Consider the following 15,550-nt stretch of genomic DNA (forward strand, 5'->3'; position numbering starts at 1 on the left):
CTCCAATTTCTCCACATCCTCACCAACACTTGTTCTTACCTTTTTTCTCCTTATCCTAGTGTGTGTGAAATCGTATTGCATTGTGGTTTGGGTTTGCATTTCCCTGATGGCTATCTCCAGCATCACTTTGTGCTTATTTATCACTTATGTATCTTTTTGGGGGGAAATGGCGATTCAGATCCTTAGCCCAGTTTTTAACTGGGTTATAACAAAGTTACAGTGTTAAGTGATCCAATTTACTCTTCCTCCACTGGCTTTCTTAGAGGAGAGACGTAAGAAATAACCTCCTGAGGAATATCTCCGTTCTTAGCCCCACTGATGTTGAAAGTACTGCTTGTGATACACTGTCCCTTTCTTCACTTAAGGATTCCCGTAAAAAATTAGGGCTATCTTTAATGTCAGGAAAAAAGGTAACTTCCAGATGAAATTTGTCTTTCTTTTATCTGACACAAGAAAGAACTAGATAGGTTCATTTTAGCACTGACTTGCAACAAATCTCTGAGTTTAAGTTTGTGCTTCATTGCCATAGCTAATTCATTTTGAATTCCCGTACTTGTCTTTTCCTTATCCGTTGATTATGTTTTTAAAATTTTAATGTTTTAATGCAATTCTGTTTTTATGTTACAGTAACCTCAACTATTGTTCTGGAAATTTACTTAACAATAAATTTAGACCAGACAGGCAGTACATCTTAGTGATAAACTTTATGGGTTCTGGAAACAGCCTCTGTTTGGTACTTCTCCCATCTACCAGCCATGGAATCTCTGACTGGTTCTATAAAATCTTTCACATTTGGACAACTGGAATAAAAATCATACTGTTTTAGTTTTGTTATAAGGATGAACTAAAAGTGTATATATAAATTGCTGTGCAGAGTACCCAACACTCTGCACTGAGCCCTAAGTAAATACTAGCTATGATGTTATTTCCTGCATCTTTTGACCAGAAGGAAATACCCACATTCTCTTAACCTCCTAAGAAAGGAGGCTTTGAAAGGAGCTTTAGGTAGCTAAAAGACAACTATAGTGGGAAAGGCCAGATTAATTCATACACATATAATGATATTGTAGAATTTTTGTGAAGGTGGATTATATATCTATGGAAATTCAAAAAACTATCTCAGGATTATCTATTGAAAATTCTCATTTCATTAATCCAAAACAGATGCACATTTTCTTTCTTTGCTTGAATCCTAAATCATAGCATATTACGTATATTGTGGTGTGGGCAGATTTTTAGCCTGATTTTAGGCATCCGAAGGGAATGGTAAAGATAGAAAATGTGGGTAAGGTGCAACGGACAGTCTTAAAATAGTCATCCATTTAGAAAATGTTTGAGATATACGCTATTATCTTCTCCTTATATGGTTTAAAAACTACAGAAATTGGAGAAAGGGGTCTAACTCTGCCCTTATTAGTTTAGTGTATCTGTCAACCTAAACCCTGACATGGCCAATTTCAAAAGGTAGTGGTAGGTGATAGTTATCTTCTTGGTGTTTCATATTTCCCCCTCTTTTATTATATATATGTGTATGTATATAATATTGTGTGTATATATATACACATATATGTATATACGTATATACCTATAAATACACCTATATACCCACACCCACCAACACCCACATACGTATTTTTTCCCAACTTATTTCTCTCTACATTTAAGCTTGTAGTGTTCAAAAATTTCTGTTTTTCCCTTTCCCTTATCTTCTACATCGTGTTCTTTTCCTATGGGGTTGTAATAGTTAAACTCGCTAACAATTTGAAAAGTCCCTATCAATGTACTGAAATTGATGTACAATTACATGATTGCTTGTTGAGGAGAAACTTCTAGGACTATTAAATCCATATTTTGAAGCTGATTGGAATTTTAAAATTTCTCAATTCAATTTTTTTTCCAGTACTGTTGAAAAGAAACAGACTATTTAACAATGATATCTGTTACTACAATACAGGAGTTAACTTTGTGCTGACCTTCTTTGTTCCTCAGTTGTTGGTCTTTTTTTTTTTTTTTTTTTTTTTATCAATAGGTGGTTTTAGTTTATCATTGTTACAGTCATAGAGACTTTCAAGAGAAAGTTTTTAGATGAGTTTTTTTATTATGTTTTTAGTATGGATAACACAATTTTACATTACTTTCAGATGCACAGCACAGTGATTCAGCATCTCTATATGTATACTATGCTCACTACAAGTGTAGCTACCATCTGTCACCAAACGACAGTATTATAATAACATTGATTATATTCCCTATGCTGTGCCTTTTATACCCATGACTTAATCATTCCATAACTGGAAGCCTGTATCTTCCTCTCCCCTTCATCCACTTTGCCCATTCCTCCACCCCCAGTCCATCTGGCATTCATCAGTTTTCTGTAATTATAGGTCTGATTCTGCTTTTTGTTAGTTTATTAATTTGATTCGTTTTTTAGATTCCACACATGAGTTAAATCCTAGGGCATTTGTCTTTTTCAGTCTGACGTATTTGTTGTCATAAGTGGCAAGATTTCATCCATTTTATGGCTGCATAATATTCCCGTGTGTATGTGTGTATCGTCTATGTTTTTCAGGGATACTGGCCTGTAGTTTTCTTTTTCTGTGGTTTCTTTGACTGGTTTTGGTATCAGGGTATTGCTAACCTTGTGCAATGTATATGGAAGCTTTCCTTTCTCTTCTATTTTTTCATTATACTTCCTAGCTCCATCCATATTGTTGCAAATGGAAAGATTTCATTCTTTTTTATGGTTGTATATCATGTGTGTGTATATATATATTATATATATGGCTGTATATTTGTGTATGTGTATACACACACCACATTTTCTTTATCCATTCATCTATCAGTGGACACTTGGGATGCTTCTGTGGTTGGGCTGTTGTAAAAACTGCTGCAATAAACCTAGGAGTCCATATATGCCTTCAAATTACTGTTTTTGTATTCTTTGGGTAAATACCCAGTAGTGTGATTACTGGATTGTAGGGTAGTACTATTTTTAATTTTTTGAGGAACTGCAATACTGTCTTCCACAGTGGCTGCACCAGTTTGCATTCCCACCAACAGTACAAGAGGGTTCCTTTTTTCTACATCCACGCCGACACTTACTGCTTCTTGAGTTTTTTATTTTAGCCATTCTGACAGGTGTGAGGTGGTATCTCATTGTGGTTTTGATTGGCATTTCCCTGATGATGTGTGATGTCGAGCATCTTTTCATGTGTCTGTTAGCTATCTGTGTGTGTCGTCTTTGGAGAAATGACTGTTCATGTTTTCTGCCCATTTTTCCATTGGATTATTTGGTTTTTAGTGTGTTAAGCTGTATAAGTTACTCATATATTTTGGATATTAACCCTTTATCAGATGTGTCATTTGCAAATATCTTCCCCCATTCAGTAGGTTGTCTGTTAGAATTGTTGGTGGTTTCCTTTGCTGTGCAGACACTTTCTATTTTGATGTAGTCCCAATAGTTTTTTTTACTTTTGTTTCCCTTGCCCCAGGAGACATATCTAGAAAAATGTTGCTAATGGCCAATGTCAGAGAAATTACTGCTTGTAATCTCTTCTAGGATTTTTGTGGTTTCAGATGTCACATTTAGGTCCCTAATTCATTCTGAATTTTTGTGTATAGTGTAAGAAAGTGGTCCATTTCATTTGCATTTAGCTGTCCAGTTTTCCCAACACCATTTGTTGACGAGATTGTCTTTTCCCCATTGTGTAATCTTGCCTCCTTTGTAGAAGATTAACTGACCATGAAACTGTGGGTTTATTTCTGGGCTTTCTATTCTGTTCCATTGATTTATGTGTTTGTTATTGTGCCAGTACCATACTGTATTGATTACTACAGCTTTGTAATATAACTTGATGTCTGGAATTGTGATACACAAAAACCCAAAACCTGGAGGTATCTGTTGTTTTGCAGGGTTTTTTTGTTTTGTTTTAGTTTAGGGTTTTGTTTTGTTTTTTTGAGATTGCTTTGACTATTTGAGGTCTTTTGTGATTTCATACAAATTTTAGGATTGTTCTAGGTATGTGGAAAAAATACTGTTGGTATTTTGATAGGCATTACGTTGAATTTGTAGACTACTTTGAATAGTATAGACATTTTAACAATATTTATTTTTCCAACCCATGAGCATGGAACTCCTTTCCATTTCTGTTCATCATCCCAAATTTCTTTCATCAATGTTTTATAGTTTTCAGAGTGAGGTTTTTCACCTCTTTGGTTAAGTTTATTCCTATTTTATTTTTTTGTGCAATTGTAAATGGAATTATTTTCTTAATTTCACTTAATGTTGCTTCATAATTAGTGTATGGGAATACAACAGATTTCTGTACATTGATTTTTGTATCCCACAACTTTTCTGAATTCATTTATCAGTTCTAGTTTTCTGGTGGAATTGTTATGGTTTTATATATATATATAGTATCATGTCATCTGTAAAAAGTGAAAATTTTATTTCCTCCTTACCAACTTGGCTTCTGTTCTTTTTGTTGTCTGATTGCTGTGGCTAGGGCTTCCAGTACTATATTGGATAAAAGTGGTGACAGTGGACATCCTTGTCTTGTTCCTGACTTTAGGAGACAAGCTCTCAGTTTTTCCCCATTGAGTATGGTGTTAGCTGTGGGTTTTCATATAAGGCCTTTATTATGTTGAGGTATGTTCCCTGGAAACCTAATTCGTTGAGGGTTTTTATCATGAGTGGATGCTATACCTGGTCAGATGCTTTTTCTACATCTATGGAAATGATCATATGGTTTTCATCCTTTCTCTTATGGATGTGATGTATCACATTGATTTGTGAATGTTGAGTCACCCTTGCATCTCAGCAACAAATCCCACTTGATTGTGGTGAATGATTTTTTTTTTAATGTATTGTTGGATTTGGTTTGCTAATATTTTGTGGAGGATTTTTGCATTTGTGTTCATCAGAGTTTGGCCTGTAGTTCTCTTTTTTTGTGGTGTCTTTATTTGGTTTTGGTATCAGGGTAAGGCTGGTCATAGAATGAATTTGGAAGTTTTTTTTCCTCTTCCATTGTTTGGAATAGTTTGAGAAGAATAGGTATTAACTCTTTAAATGTTTAGTAGAATTTGTCTGTGAAGCTGTGTGGTCCTGCACTTTTGTTTGTTGGGAGTTTTTGTAGTTACTGACTCAATTTCTTCACTAGTAATCAGTCTGTTCAAATTTGTATTTCTTCCTTCTTCAGTTTTGGTAAGTTGTATGTTTTAGGAATTTATCCATTTTTTCTAGGTTGTCTAATTTGTTTATAATTTTTCATAATCTCTAACAATCACTTATATTTCTGTGGTATCAGTTTTTTCTCCTCTTCCATTTGATGACTTTGTGTGCATGTGCACTCCTGCGCGTGTGCTCTCTCTCTAATTAATTAATGAATTAAAGATGGGTCTGGCTAGAGTTTTATCAGTTTTGTTGATCTTTTCAAAGAACCAGATCCTGGTTTCATTGGTCTTCTCTATAGAGATTTTTAAGTTTCTAAATCATTTACTTCTACTCTAATCTTTGTTATTTCCTTTCCTTTGCTGTTTTGGGGTTTTGTTGTTCTTTTTCTAGCTCCTTTGTGTGCAAGGTTAGGTTGTTTGAGGTTTTTCTTTCTTCTTGTGGTAGGCCTGTATTGCTATAAACTTCCCTCTTTGAACAACTTTTGTTGCAACCCAAAACATTTGGATGGTTGTGTTTTCATTTTCATGTAAGTGTTTATTTTTTTTCTTTGATTTCTTGGTTGACCATTCATGTCAACCATGTTTATTTAGCATGTTATTTAACCTCTCTGTATTTGTGTTCTTCCCAGATATTTCCTTGTGGTTGATTTCTAGTTTTATAGTGTTGTGGTCAGAAAAGATGCGTGGTATGACTTTGATCGTTTTAAATTTGTTGAGACTTGTTTTTGGCCTACTGTGTGATCTGTTCTGGAGAATGTTCCATGTGCACCTAAAAAGAATGTGTATTCTGCTGTTTTAGGATGGAATGTCCTAAATATATCTGTTAAACCCATCTGGTCCGGGGTGTCATTCAAAACCACTGTTTCCTTATTGATTTTCTGTTTTGATGATCTGTACATTGACGTAAATGAGGTGTTAAAGTCCCCTACTATAATTGTGTTACTATTGAATGGTTCCTTTTTGTTTTTATTAACCACTTTACATATTTGGGTGTATAAATATTTACAATCGTTATACCTTATTGTTGGGTTGTCCCCATTATGGTTATATAGTGTCTTTGTCCCTCATGCCAATCTTTGTTTTAAAGCCTATTTTGTCTGATCTAAGTATTGCTACTCTGGCTTTCCTTTACCTCATTGTGCTTAATGTTTCTTTCATCCCCTCACTTTCAGTCTGCAGGGGTCTTTAGGTCTGAAATGAGTTTCTTGTAGGCAGCATAAAGCTAGGTCTTGTTTTGTTTTTGTTTGTTTTTAATCCATTTCATCATCCTATGTCTTTGAGTGGAGCATTTAGTCTGCTTACATTCAAGGTAATTATTGACAGAGATGTATTTGTTGCCATTTTGTTACTTATTTTGTGGGTTTTTTGTTTTTTTTTTTTTTTTTAGTTTGTCCCTGCCCTTCTCTTGCTCTCTTTCCTAGTTTATTGTCTTTCTTTAGTGATATACTGGATTCCTTTCTCTTTGTTCTTTGCCTATCTATTACTGGTTTTTGACTTGTTGTTACCATTAAGTTTGTGTATAATATCTTCTGCATATAGCAGTTTATATTAACTTAAATTTGAACCCCTTTACTCCTTTCCACCCTACATTTTATGTACATGTGTCATATTTTACATCTTTTAATTTTGTGAATCTTTTGACTGATTTTTACAGATATTCTTATTTTTACTATAAGTTTTTGTGTTTCCTACTTTTCATACATATGGTCTTTCCCTTCCATTAAGAATCCCCTTTAACATTTCTTGGAGGGCTGGTTTCGTGGTCATGAACTCCTTTTGTTTTTGTTTGTCTGAGAAACTCTCTCCTTCTATTCCTAATATTGGCATTGCTGGATAGAATATTCTTGGCTGCAGATTTTTCCCTTTCAGCACTTTGAATATATCATGCCTCTCCCTTGTGGCTGGCAAATTTTCTGCTGAAAAATCACCTGATAGCCTTATGGGGTTTTCGAAGTATCTAACTGCCTTCTTTTCTCTTGCTGCTTTAAAAATTCTGTCTTTATCACTACTTTTTACCATTTTAATTGTATGTGTCTTGGTGTGGACGTCCTAGGGTTGATTTTGTTGGGGACTCGGTGCCTCCTGGATCTGGGTACCTGTTTCCTTCCCCAGATTAGGAAAGTTTTCAGCTATTATTTCTTCAAATAAATTTTATGTTCCCTTCTCTCTCTTCTTCTTCTGGAATCCTGTAATGTGAATGTTTTTACACTTAATGGAGTCACTGAGTTCCCTAAATCTATTCTTATTTTGCATAATGATTTTTCTCTCACCTGCTCAGCTTGACTACTTTTCATTACTCTGTCCTCTAGGTCACTCACTGATTCATTTTTCTGCTTCCACTAGCCCACTATTTATTCCGTTTTGTATATTTTTTATTTCATTTATTGTGTTTTTCACCTCTGATTGATTCTTTTTTATCTCTTTGTTAGAGGTATTACTGACGTCCTCCACTCTTTTCTCAAGTACCGTGAGTGTCTTTAGGATCATTACTTTAAATTCTCTGACTGGCATATTACTTACCCACATTTCACTTAGGTCTCTTGCTGTGATTTTGTCCTGTCCTTTCATTTGGAATGTATTTCTTGTCTCCTCATTTTGTCTAAATCTCTGTTTCTCTGTGTTAGGGAAGTCAGCTCTGCTTCCTGCTCCTGAAAGCAGTGGCTGTATGAAGAAAAGTTCCTGTAGTGCCCTGCGGTACAGTGTTGCCTCTTCCCCAGAACCTGGTGTCTCAGGGGGTCTCTCCTATGTGTGTTACATGTGCCCTGCTGTTGTGTCCTGGCTGCCTTTGCCTTCAATCCAGTCATCTGCAGAGTCTGTCTTTGTCTGTTGCAGCAGTGTTTGGTCCCCAGCGTGGGTGAGCAGCTTTAACAACATGAGTGCCAGTCTGCTTGTGAATTGACACATACCACCGACCAGGGCTGTGTGGTGGGGGCAGGTGCGATTTTAACAAGGTGTGCCTCAGGCTTGTGCATGACCGATGCTGCTGCCACCCCACTACCCCCAATCAGACCAAAGCCTCCAAAAGCATGCTCATCAGGAGATGTGGTATTGGCAGAGGCTTGTACTAGTCTCCTGGATGAGGAGACCCACAGCAATGGGACTGAAGCACGTGTGACTGGAAATGGCTGATCTGCTGAAGAATGTGGGGGTGGACTTGATGTAAACAAGTTAGGTGGTGAATGTCAGCATTCTGGTTCCTGCAGCTGGCTCTGTGCTTATTCTAAGAGACGATGGGTGGGTAGGGGGTAGGGAATTGGTACCTGCCAGCCTCTTTGTTCTTAGAGGAGTCTTCCTAGGATCTCTGCCCTTTTGGGACATGCTCTGAGACGAGTAAATAGCTCTTTCTCCCATATGCTCCAGGTGTTTTTCTGCTGTAACTCCAAAGGGCTTTTTGTGGTGCAGTCTCTTTAAGGGCAGGGACTAGGCTTCCTATTGCTCTCTGGGCCTTTCCAGGACCAAGTTGCTGATTTTTAAAATTCCAGGATTTAAGTCCTTCTTGCTGTAAGAACTCTTGAAATTCAGTCTTTCTCGCTTTCAAAGCCAAATGCCATGGGGATTCATCTTACCTGTGCAGGCTTCCAGGTATGATAGCCTGTTTTGTACCCTGGTCCATTTTGCTTCCCCCTGTGTCTCCACCCTTCCAACCCTCTTTGATGTGCCCTCTTCTCCACCTTTTGTTGTGGATTTTGTTCTGTCAGTCCTCAGGTCAGTTTCTGGGTTATTTATACTGATGGAAGTGTTATCTAGTTGTATCTGTGGGATGAGGTGAGCGTGGCGTCCTCTTACTCTGCCATCTTCCCAGCCTCCCTAGTGTGAGGCTCTTTGATATAAATGATTAGGAAATTGATTTGTCTCAGGTTGTGGTAGTTAAGTCCTTGACCACTAAGAGCTTTGCTATAGTTCTAATGAAGAGAAACAAACATTGTTATATATAAAATAGATATTGGGGCGCCTGGGTGGCTCAGTCGGTTGAGCGTCCGACTTCGCTCAGGTCACGATCTCACGGTCCGTGAGTTTGAGCCCCGCATCAGGCTCTGTGCCGACAGCTCAGAGCCTGGAGCCTGCTTCAGATTCTGTGTCTCCCTCTCTCTCTGGCCCTCCCCCCATTCATGCTCTGTCTCACTCTGTCTCAAAAATAAATAAATGTTAAAAAAAAAAAATTTAAAAAAAATAAAATAAAATAGATATTTAGTATCAATATGTGTCTGTACAAAATAAACTGTTACAGCTGTAGCCATGTGAGATGTTGTTATTAAACAGTTAACTGCCACATGAATGTACAAGAATCCTATAGCAGCACCCCTCCATCTTTCCTAAAGTCCATGGCAGCCTAGCACGTTATAACTCATATGTGAATTTTAAAGCTTCCAGGAGTATAAGTTCTATCCATTAAAAGTAATCCACTGGAGAGGAACATAGTCTGCAATAGTGCATGGCACATGGTATTATCTTACTAAATATTTGATTGTTAAGGGAATAAGTAAGCAAAGTATTAAATTTATATTCTCTATGTATACATCTTACCAGCTGTGTGATTGGGCAAGTAGTTTGATTTATGAATTTCAAGTGGTTTTTTTTTGGTTGCAAAATGGGAATTTTGCCATTTATATCCTAGCTTGTTTTCATGTTGATTGAATGAGATAATATAGGTAAATGTGCTTATAATTAATATTTAAAAAAAACTCTCAAGGTACCTCTTGTTCTAGTATTTTTCTCAGTTGAAATATTGGTTTACTGTTTATATCTTGTAATTGACAGTGATATTCATAACATGAGTACCCTTAGCCTAGTCACAATTAGAAACCAGGTGCATTCCAAATGGGGATTTAACCTATCTTAATTTAATGCATTTGTGAAAACCTAGGTCTCAGCATAGGTTTGGCTGCTCAACCTCCCTTGAGCTGCGGTCTCATTTGACAAACATGAATAATATGTATGCTGTGGAATTGTAATAAGTAAATGAGAACACAAGTGAAAGCCTTGGATGATAAACAATTGTTACTGACTCGTCCCTATACCCCCTCACAAAGTGAAACATCTTGTAATTCTAGTTCTGGGAATTGTTATTCAGTTAATAGGAATATTTTCTTATTTTTCATACATATATACATAATTATGATATATATATATATTATATATATAGCAAAGTATTTTTTTACTTGCTGGATTTTTAAAAACTATATATGCTGTATTATTTATTACAGTCTTGCAATAGATGAGGGACTATGCCAGCCACAAGTCATATACAATCCATATATACAAGTGGATTTTTATTTAAAAAAATCAAAAGTAATTGCCTCAAGAATTTCAACTTAACCTTTATTTAGAGATGAGATTTGAAAAAAACTTAAAGGAATCTTCCTGGCAAAAAGATGTTGCAAATGAAGAACTCAAATATTAGGGACTATGAACATATCTTTCCATGAGCACTGTATTCCTACATAGTCCTTCTGTCTTACAGATTTTATATTCTTAATATAATTGTAGGTTAAATTTTTATATTCAGATTTCTTACAGAAATACAAATCTTTAGATCATTATTTTTTCTTCCAGTTTTATTAAGGTAAAATAGACATATAATATTATAATTTTAGGTATACAACATTTGATTCTATATATATGTATAATTTTGATAAATGATCACTATAGTAAGTTTAATTAGCATCCATCACCTCACATCACTTTACATACAAATTTTTCTTATTTGTGATGAGAACTTTTAAGATCTCCGCAGATTACAAATATACAGTGAATATATAAATATTAATACATATATACAAATATACATAGTTAATAGTGACTATTAACTGTAATCACTGGGCTGAACATTACATTCACTGGACTAATTGATCCTATAACTGGAAGTTTGTACCTTTTGACTACCTTCACTTGTTTTTCCACACTATATTTTCTTTCTCTCTCTCTCTCTCTTTTTTTTTTTCTTTTAGAACTCTGGACTTTTTTCTCAAATTCCTTGCAAATCATGTCTATGCTCACACATTTCAATTCTTTTTCTGATGACATCCCTGTTTCTTGTCCTGAATTTTTAAATTTTTAATACTTATTTTCGAGAGAGACAGAATGTGAGTGGGGAGGGGCAGAGAGAGAGGGAGACACAGAATCCGAAGCAGGCTCCAGGCTGCCAGCATAGGGCCTGATGTGGGGCTCGAACCCACGAACTATGAAATCATGACCTGAGCCTAAGTCGGACACTTAACTGACTGAGCCACCCAGGCACCCCTTGTCCTGACTTTTAAATGAGTCCCAAAGCGTTGCCAGGAACAACCAAAGATTTATCACCACACATTTAATGCAGTAACTATATGAATATTTGTTGTGAGGCCTGAAAGGAAATGTTATGTTACTCTGTCCTCAAAGGATTTCAATCTAGAAAGATAAATTTGCAAACAATAACAATGCTGTGTGTAAATATTTTACAAGTGTTTAAAGCAGGCATATGTGAAGTGGAGGAAGATGGCGGCGTAGGAGGACGCTGGGCTCACCGCGCGTCCTGCTGATCACTTAGATTCCACCTACACCTGCCTAAATAACCCAGAAAACCACCAGAGGATTACCAGAACGGAGTCGCCGGAGCCAAGCGCAGACGAGAGGCCCACGGAAGAGGGTAGGAAGGGCGGCGAGGCGGTGCGCGCTCCACGGACTGGCGGGAGGGAGCCGGGGCGGAGGGGCGGCTCGCCGGCCAAGCAGAGCCCCCGAGTCTGGCTTGCAAAAAGCGGAGGGGCCTGACGGACTGTGTTCCGACAGCAAGCGCGACTTAGCGTCTGGGAGGTCATAAGTTAACAGCTCTGCTCAGAAAGCGGGAAGGCTGGAGGACAAAGGGAAGGAGAGCTGCTGAGCCCCCGGACGACAGAGCTCAGTTTGGTGGGGAACAAAGGCGCTCGCCAGCGCCATCTTCCCCGCCCATCCCCCAGCCAAAATCCCAAAGAGAACCAGTTCCTGCCAGGGAACTTGCTCGCTCCGCGCAAACACCCAACTCTGCGCTTCTGCGGAGCCAAACCTCCGGCAGCGGATCTGACTCCCTCCTGCTGCCACAGGGCCCCTCCTGAAGTGGATCACCTAAGGAGAAGCAAGCTAAGCCTGCCCCTCCTGCCCCTGTGCACCTTGCCTACCCACCCCAGCTAAGACGCCAGATCCCCAGCATCACAAGCCTGGCAGTGTGCAAGTAGCCCAGACAGACCACCCCACCCCACAGTGAATCCCGCCCCTAGGAGAGGGGAAGAGAAGGCACGCACCAGTCTGACTGTGGCCCCAGCGGTGGGCTGGGAGCAGACATCAGGTCTGACTGCGGCTCCGCCCACCAACTCCAGTTATACACCACAGCACAGGGGAAGTGCCCTGCAGGTCCTCACCACGCCAGGGACTATCCAAAATGACCAAGCGGAAGAATTCCCCTCAGAAGAATCTCCAGGAAATAACAACAGCTAATGAGCTGATCAAAAAGGACTTAAATAATATAACAGAAAGTGAATTTAGAATAATAGTCATAAAATTAATCGCTGGGCTTGAAAACAGTATAGCGGACAGCAGAGAATCTCTTGCTACAGAGATCAAGGGACTAAGGAACAGTCACGAGGAGCTGAAAAACGCTTTAAACGAAATGCATAACAAAATGGAAACCACCACGGCTCGGATTGAAGAGGCAGAGGAGAGAATAGGTGAACTAGAAGATAAAGTTATGGAAAAAGAGGAAGCTGAGAAAAAGAGGGATAAAAAAATCCAGGAATATGAGGGGAAAATTAGAGAACTAAGTGATACACTAAAAAGAAATAATATACGCATCATTGGTATCCCAGAGGAGGAAGAGAGAGGGAAAGGTGCTGAAGGGGTACTTGAAGAAATAATAGCTGAGAACTTCCCTGAACTAGGGAAGGAAAAAGGCATTGAAATCCAAGAGGCACAGAGAACTCCCTTCAGACGTAACTTGAATCGATCTTCTGCACGACATATCATAGTGAAACTGGCAAAATACAAGGATAAAGAGAAAATTCTGAAAGCAGCAAGGGGTAAACGTGCCCTCACATATAAAGGGAGACCTATAAGACTGGTGACTGATCTGTCTTTTGAAACTTGGCAGGCCAGAAAGAATTGGCACGAGATTTTCAGTGTGCTAGACAGAAAAAATATGCAGCCGAGAATCCTTTATCCAGCAAGTCTGTCATTTAGAATCGAAGGAGAGATAAAGGTCTTCCCAAACAAACAAAAACTGAAGGAATTTGTCACCACTAAACCAGCCCTCCAAGAGATCCTAAGGGGGACCCTGTGAGACAAAGTACCAGAGACATCACTACAAGCATAAAACATACAGACATCACAATGACTCTAAACCCATATCTTTCTATAATAACACTGAATGTAAATGGACTAAATGCGCCAACCAAAAGACATAGGGTATCAGAATGGATAAAAAAACAAGACCCATCTATTTGCTGTCTACAAGAGACTCATTTTAGACCTGAGGACACCTTTAGATTGAGAGTGAGGGGATGGAGAACTATTTATCATGCTACTGGAAGCCAAAAGAAAGCTGGAGTAGCCATACTTATATCAGACAAACTAGACTTTAAATTAAAGGCTGTAACAAGAGATGAAGAAGGACATTATATAATAGTGACAGGGTCTATCCATCAGGAAGAGCTAACAATTATAAATGTCTATGCGCCGAATACCGGAGCGCCCAAATATATAAAACAATTACTCATAAACACAAGCAACCTTATTGATAAGAATGTGGTAATTGCAGGGGACTTTAACACCCCACTTACAGAAATGGATAGATCATCTAGACACACGATCAATAAAGAAACAAGGGCCCTGAATGAGACATTGGATCAGATGGACTTGACAGATATATTTAGAACTCTGCATCCCAAAGCAACAGAATATACTTTCTTCTCGAGTGCACATGGAACATTTTCCAAGATAGATCATATACTGGGTCACAAAACAGCCCTTCATAAGTTTACAAGAATTGAAATCATACCATGCATACTTTCAGACCACAACGCTATGAAGCTTGAAATCAACCACAGAAAAAAGTCTGGAAAACCTCCAAAAGCATGGAGGTTAAAGAACACCCTACTAACGAATGAGTGGGTCAACCAGGCAATTAGAGAAGAAATTAAAAAATATATGGAAACAAACGAAAATGAAAATACAACAATCCAAACGCTTTGGGACGCAGCAAAGGCAGTCCTGAGAGGAAAATACATTGCAATCCAGGCCTATCTCCAGAAACAAGAAAAATCCCAAATACAAAATCTAACAGCACACCTAAAGGAAATAGAAGCAGAACAGCAAAGGCAGCCTAAACCCAGCAGAAGAAGAGAAATAATAAAGATCAGAGCAGAAATAAACAATATAGAATCTAAAAAAACTGTAGAGCAGATCAATGAAACCAAGAGTTGGTTTTTTGAAAAAATAAACAAAATTGACAAACCTCTAGCCAGGCTTCTCAAAAAGAAAAGGGAGATGACCCAAATAGATAAAATCATGAATGAAAATGGAATGATTACAACCAATCCCTCAGAGATACAAACAATTATCAGGGAATACTATGAAAAATTATATGCCAACAAATTGGACAACCTGGAAGAAATGGACAAATTCCTGAACACCCACACTCTTCCAAAACTCAATCAGGAGGAAATAGAAAGCTTGAACAGACCCATAACCAGCGAAGAAATTGAATCGGTTATCAAAAATCTCCCAACAAATAAGAGTCCAGGACCAGATGGCTTCCCAGGGGAGTTCTACCAGACATTTAAAGCAGAGATAATACCTATCCTTCTCAAGCTATTCCAAGAAATAGAAAGGGAAGGAAAACTTCCAGACTCATTCTATGAAGCCAGTATTACTTTGATTCCTAAACCAGACAGAGACCCAGTAAAAAAAGAGAACTACAGGCCAATATCCCTGATGAATATGGATGCAAAAATTCTCAATAAGATACTAGCAAATCGAATTCAACGGCATATAAAAAGAATTATTCACCATGATCAAGTGGGATTCATTCCTGGGATGCAGGGCTGGTTCAACATTCGCAAATCAATCAACGTGATACATCACATTAACAAAAAAAAAGAGAAGAACCATATGATCCTGTCAATCGATGCAGAAAAGGCCTTTGACAAAATCCAGCACCCTTTCTTAATAAAAACTCTTGAGAAAGTCGGGATAGAAGGAACATACTTAAAGATCATAAAAGCCATTTATGAAAAGCCCACAGCTAACATCATCCTCAACGGGGAAAAACTGAGAGCTTTTTCCCTGAGATCAGGAACACGACAGGGATGCCCACTCTCACCGCTGTTGTTTAACATAGTGCTGGAAGTTCTAGCATCAGCAATCAGACAACAGA

This window comes from Puma concolor, chromosome B1 (genome assembly GCF_028749965.1).
Source record: "Puma concolor isolate L17-30 chromosome B1, mPumCon1.1.hap2, whole genome shotgun sequence".
NCBI classification, from domain to species: Eukaryota; Metazoa; Chordata; class Mammalia; order Carnivora; family Felidae; genus Puma; species Puma concolor.